Source organism: Papaver somniferum, chromosome 7 (assembly GCF_003573695.1).
Source record: "Papaver somniferum cultivar HN1 chromosome 7, ASM357369v1, whole genome shotgun sequence".
NCBI classification, from domain to species: domain Eukaryota; kingdom Viridiplantae; phylum Streptophyta; class Magnoliopsida; order Ranunculales; family Papaveraceae; genus Papaver; species Papaver somniferum.
The window spans coordinates 73,768,738-73,775,887 of record NC_039364.1 but is presented as its reverse complement, the minus strand read 5'-3'; positions in this window follow the sequence as shown (position 1 = coordinate 73,775,887).

Sequence of the window (7,150 nt, the reverse complement as noted above, 5' to 3'; positions counted from 1 at the left end):
CTTCTTTTTCCTTTTTCACTCTTAATATGAAGAGGTGACCACTTCTCTCTTCATTTTCTCTCTCTGGGGCCATGGATAAAGTAGGAAAAACTATGAAAAAATTGCTATAATGAATAATTCTCTTAATCCTTGTGCAAACCAATGTAGTTAATATCGGATATCGGTTCATCTCGGCCGGGACCGATACACTGGTACGATTTTATATCGGGGATATTATCGTTGAAATATCTGTTCTAGATTTAGAGACTATAATTTTACATTAAACATTTCTCCACACATTTTCGGATAAGATATAATAGATAACATCAATTTTATCAAAAAAACAAAAGAGTAACTTTAGTAGACTTGCTTCGAGAGCTACATGCACCTCTACTACCACCTGGAAGACTTTCTTCGCGAAAATTACCCTTAAACTTTATAGAAAACGACCAATACCGTCTCATATCAGGAAATGTAGGAAAATTTCGTATCGACCGATACGGCCGATATTTGACCGAAACGGCCGATATTTGACCGAAACGGCCGATATTCGACCGATATTATCGGGCGAATATCGTATCCCCGATATCCTTCTTATCGTATCGTTCTGGACCGATATCCGAAATATCCCCGATATATCGGCCGATACGGCCGATATTGACTACACTGGTGCAAACCAAACAAGCATATTTTTTGAAACGGAGGGAGTAGTATATTCTCTCCTATGTTTTATTCTGAGTTCTTCTAAACTCTATGGTCCCACACTTTTACTTCTTATTCAACACCTTTTATGTTTCTATTTAGGAAACAAGTTTTCGTAATTTTAATGGCCTATTCGAATATAATCCACAAATAGCTTTTTGATTTCTAAAAGTTAAAATGCAAGAAGTATGTCTGGTATAAAATTTCAGAACGATTCATATAAACAAAAATATCAACTTTTGTGAAGTATATTATTTTTCATTTTTGGCTTTTGTTTTTGGTATCTAAACGCGCTACAAGGACAATTTCTTTGGGGATTTGGAAACTTAGATACTTGGTCAATCCTGGATGGGCAAAGTGGATTTTCCATTATAATAATATTTGATTGGTGGCTGATGAAAGAAGTGTGCCCAAAATATAAGCGTGCGATGTTAGTAAGACGATGGTTATTAAACTTCAGTCGCGGGCGGTCGGAGCTAAGCTGCCTATGGTTACTTTGCTACAGTAAAAAAATAGCCATATTGTCACCATTATATTCGTGCCATATCGTTGGTGTTCTTTGTACCACTTCATGAGCACCTTCACCGTTCAATCATGTCCAATTTGTGATAATAACAGAATTTATGAGAGTCAGAGCTTTGAAAGGATTTGACTAGGCTGTAAATAATATCCGATAATACTCAACCTGCATGTACCTGCCCGAGCCTTCCTGCATCCGGAAGCCCAAAGCCCGTTACGACCCGCTATGGTCCGCCTGGCCTGGCCTGGTTAGATTGAATGGGCGGGCTTGGGATTTTCCTAAATTTTAATAGTCTGGCCTGATATCTGCCCAAACAACCCGGACTGGTACCCGTTAAACTTATCATCGGACTGTTAGTTTTACGTTGAAGCAAATTATTGCGTGTTTTGGTTATATTTTGGTTAAAATTCTTATTTTCAATTCTATTTTAAGTTTAGAAGATTAATTGAGTAATATTTTTTAAAATTATAGTTCATTCAGTCTCCAAGTTCCAAACGAGAATTAAATTATTACAATTTCTTAAAAGTACGAAATGCTTGTAGCCTATTTGGCCTGCCTGACCTGGGTCTGGTTAATAAAATAGGCTTTGGACGGTCTTTGGGCTTCAAAGTAATTGTCTTTACCTGGCCTGCCCGGCCTGACAGGATTTTTGGGTAGTGATAGACGCATTTATGTGTCTAATTTGTCCTCATTGTTTCGTATTGTTAGTACTTGTTTTGGTCCTTATTAAAGTGTTTTGTGAGTTTGTATGTATTTTTCGAAAATAATTATTGTTGGAAAATTCGGCTCGAAAAGTTGCACGGAGCACCCCCGGAGGACATTTGTTATTCGGACTCTCATCATTGGTTAAGGGGCACTCAATTACTAAGGGGAAACCCAGGTCACCCAAAAAGGCAGATGCTATTCGCACCCCAGGATCGGATAGGGGGCACCATCTTCAAAAATTTGAATTTTCATTTTGGCGGGAAATTTTCTTCTTCAACTGGCAGATGTTTCGATCGATTTTTGGACGTGATTTTGTGCGATTCAATCGCTGAAACTTTGTGGAAAGACGTGATATAACCATATTAAGCTATTTCAGGTGTTATCTCGTGCCAGAATTGGTTGAATCAAATTGTGGAGCAAAACAGGGAGCACGTCATTGTATGGAGACTGTCACGGGATTTGCATGAGTTGGAATGAGTTTGCGTATGCTAGGATGACTCTAACAACCATCTGGAGTGTGAAGGAGATAAATATAGTAATTTGGCAGCTTCAGAACTCGTGGAGAAATCAAATATCTAAATTATTTCCTAAACAGACAGTGAAGAATAATGGAAGATTATATGAAGTTATGGCGAGATATTTTGGCCCTGTGGAGTATATATAGGGTGTTGGGAACTCAGAGAGGGGATGTCGAGACTTAAGGAGGTTTAGGGAAGCTCAGAAACAAAGAAAAAAATTTACAAAGAAATTGTCGAGTTGCAGTCGGGGAAGAAGGTGAATAGTGAACTCGATAGTTGAAAACAGTCGCAGAAACCATGGCCTAAACTTTCAAATCCAAACTCTTTGTAACAGTTTTGTAACAATTATTCCAACAATTGATAAAGTTTGCAACAGTTCACTTTCGTTCTTCCGTTACAACGAGTTTGTAACAATTATAACTGTTACAAACTCACAGTTTCATACCTTTTCACTCTTTTGATCATCTTTTGAGCCATAAACCAATCTTTTGAGACCATGATTGGTATGAGGAGATAAACCCATCCTATGGGGCGACGGAGGAAGCTATTCTGACAATGAAAAAGTGGTAATTTCTATTTTAAATAATTTATGTAATTTAAATTATGATTTTTTGCCTAGAACAAAAGAGTTTTTCCAATGATTTTTATTAAGCAATTGTTATTTTAATTGATGGTATATGCTTAACTTTGAGTTCTTGATATTCCATGCTTTCAACTTACAATTGCTCTTTTATAAAATCTATTTTTGCAATAATTAGAATCACTTAAATGGGAAATTGCATAATAATAATAATATCACTTTGGAATTGATAGAATAGTGGAACCCTTAGCCCCAGTTTCTCCAAAATCTTGACATCACTTTTTGAATCAAATTTTCAATATTTATTTAAATCTAAAAATTATTTCCTTCACAAGTCCGAAAAGAACCCTTTTATCACTATCTATAACAACTTTTGGAAAACCATCAGGTAGCTGAATATGAAGCACGTCTGGCATGCCCTGGATTAAAAAACGAGCCAAGCTGCCTGGCCTGGCCCAATTTACACCCCTAGATTTGACCTTGTTCTTGATCAAGGCAAAATTTTGCAAGAATTCAAGAGTATCTTTAACGGATTTGAAGATATCTTCGTCTATATACAATCATTTATCGCATTCCTTAAGAAGATTGTGAGACAACCTTTCAAGACAACAAAGCCTAGTACTCTTGACTGATATATTCTCTATTTTTGCCCTTTCTAAGGGAATGTTTCTTTTTACTTTAGATTCATTTCTATCAACCATTAGATTAGGAATCTTAGTTGAGTCGAGAGCATATAAAGGACTAAAAAATGAGTTTGTCCCCTAAAGACTCGGAAGAATCCTTAAGCCATTATGGTTGTACGTTATAGATGAATAAAACAATCCTCCCAAAACGATTACCCATCAAGGTAGAGCTTAACCTTATTAGGTATATCGGTATTTGTCGGTTATGATACCAATTGAAAAAGAGAAGGTACCAAGTATGCTACCAACTTTTTCATTCGGCAACCTGTATGGACAAAACCTAATATAATAACAAGTAAGACAAAGCAAAGACCCTTGGATAAGATTGTAAACATTTTTTTTCTCTTCCAAGATCAATATGTTTAGACTAAACCTCTGTGAACCTGATTGTGTAGAAGGGTTCTTGGATGATATCAAAAAAAAAAAAAAATCTAATTGTATTCGAATCAAGGGGATCTGAATTATGATAAGTATGAAACTTGCAATCTATCTTTCAAGATATGGATTCAACAAGAGCAATTCTTGTTTTTTATCTTAACTAATACGGACTTAAACTATCTCAATTAATTACGTACTACTTGTGTCATTTCTATTATAAAGATAAAACAATATAATACGAAAAAAAGAAAAACACAAGACACCAGAAGTTTTGTAGACCTCGTCCAGCTTCAAATATCACACTGTATTAAACCGCTATAGACACTAGCCTACTATCAGACTTCAGAATGGAATGTAGTTTATATTGAATAAACCCTCCAAGTGATTCAGCTGCAGTCGTGTTCCTTACGCCTCTTGAACCTCGCAAGATTCTTGGTACTTGATTCCCTTAGCTGACGTCCTTTACAGCCTAAGAGTTGCTTCAGCCTCAGTGAAGACTTTTGATCCAAACTTCCTCTAATAGACAAGCCTATTTGATTTTCCTTTTGATTTTTCAATCTGGATTTAAAATATGTTTTCAGTAGATAAAGTACAACAAACCTCAAGAATCTGGAACACTAACACCCGGTTAGCTGAGAAGCCTGGATTACTAACCACCTCTCAATAACAATCCAAACAAATCAAATAAGAGTTTAAATATATATTTTTAGGAATCACAAGGTTTGATACGAAGAGAACTTTGTGATATCTATCTATCTCATTCATGATCTGAGATTACAACAACCTCAAAGATCAATAAGAACGAGATCCATATACACGAACTATTAGGTAAAAGATAGTCTAACTGGGCTTCACGAATCCCTAAGTGAAGTCTTTAAAGTCATGACTTAATTATGTTTCATAGAGGAAACCTAGGTTATAGAGGACGACTCTATCAGGAAACTAGAACACAAGAATGCCAAGGATTAAAAAATCATGTTGCATGAGTCTGTTTAATAATAAATTTTAAAGGCTCTAGGTAGCTTTGAATTCAAGCTAAGATAACTCGAGATCCAAGCAAACACTTTTTCAGAGATGAAATTCTTATTAGGAACTCATGTAAGCAAGTGAGAAGTCTGCCTTGAAATTACATAAAAGAATATACATTATGGTCCAAGGTTATGGAACAATGTACAATGATGATTCATATTGGCAAGTATGCTTATTGAACTTACAAGCATAAGTGGTGTTCAATAATACTTATGACTTAAACCATGATTCACAAGATCAAGAGATTTTGTGAAAAAAGTTGTCCTTGAAGTGTTTATCAGAGTTATGCACAAAGCTGAGCGGTACTCCACGAACTCGGGCTCCAAGGGTACACGTACCATGTATGCATACCTTGTCTCGTTCGCAAACTCAGATTCCCAATGGACATGGATAACACATATCTTGCTTGGATAATTTTCAAATGATCAACTTGAAACAAAAATAGTTCATGAACAATAAATTGTTCTTAACCAATATTGTTAAGGATCTAAGAACATCCAATGCCTAAATCATATTTCGATAGATTTATCAAGACAAGCTTGACTCGAAATTTCTTCTTTGCAATATTATATGTACTAAAATCATACGACATAGTCTAATAAGATAGAATGGAAATTTTTGTGAGTAAATAGGATGGTTTAGTCTTCACATACCTCTTTGTTGATGAAGTTCTCGCAAATATGTTCATTTGTTCTTCAGTCTTCAATTTTCAAGGGTTATTCCGTGATGTCTGACACTCAACTACCATACTTTAATCCTAATCCGAGTTTTGACTTTAGGAGACTAGAAATCAAGATATATATAGTTTTGTGTATCTAACATTGACAACGAGATTGAGACAACAAAACTTGCGAGTTCGACCGAGTGATGCTCTAACATATTTCAATTTAAATTTGAATCTCTTTATCCAATGAATGTGACTTTCATTAAATAATTTCCCCAAGAATCTCCTTTGAAGTGATATTAAAGAACATGAAAGAGATTGTTAAATGCTGAAGACATATGACATTACCTGTGTCAACATCTTGGGATGGGCATCAAATGTCTTAAGTTAAGAGATTACTCGCCTCAGTATACCCCAGTAAGTTTATTGAAGAATCATAGATTTGTATTCTCTTTCTATACTTTTATTCTTCCTCGTTTATTGCTTTGGTTTTCGATAACCAGGTATTACGGTAGTGGTGATACATACACGAAGACCATTGTTGCAGAGTTGTAGCAAAAACGGCATAATTAATACACTTTTCAATTATGTTAGTTTTTTTTTGGAGAGATGATGTTATAAGCATTTGATCTTAAAAAATTATCCAGTTTCTCTTTTTCTGAGAGTGTACTTAGATTCTCATGAAAAAGTTATCTATTATGTTACGTGCCCTACACCTTTAGAAAGGGAGAGGCCTTGTATACTACTGGTGTAAAATCAAGCTTGTAGGTTTGTACCTTGAGTGCTTTGCTGTCATCTAGAAAAACGCTCTTCTCGAAGAGGCTAGATAACTGAAAAAGAGAGGCTACCAAGTACACCACCAACTTTTTTCGTTCCGCAACCTATATGGACAAAACCTAATACAATTGAAAGTATACCAACTTACACTACACCAAAATCAGGATTTTATCACAGTGTAACCTGTCATAGTTTCTTTTTGAGTCACGGATACACCTGTAATAGGTCCTCCAACAATTATAATTGTTAATAAATTATGTATTAGTGATAATAATTAGGAATATTAAAAAAAATTATCAGTAACAATAATATTTGTTGATAATTATATAGACATCAACAATTATAATCTAAAATGATGATTCCACCCAAAAGTTTCACCACATCTAAAACAATCCCAAATTTACAACTCCCATAATTATTCTTGTCACTACTTTCTCGACATTTATACAAACTAACAATTGTATTTAATTTCTATAAATCAAAATATATTTTTATTTTATTAGAAATCAGGCATCAAAACCAAGTCAACAAGTCATGACTTAGTAGGAAACTAGACTTGGACAAATACCAACCTTTTTCTCTCGATTTTGTCGAGACAACACCACAGAAAGAAAT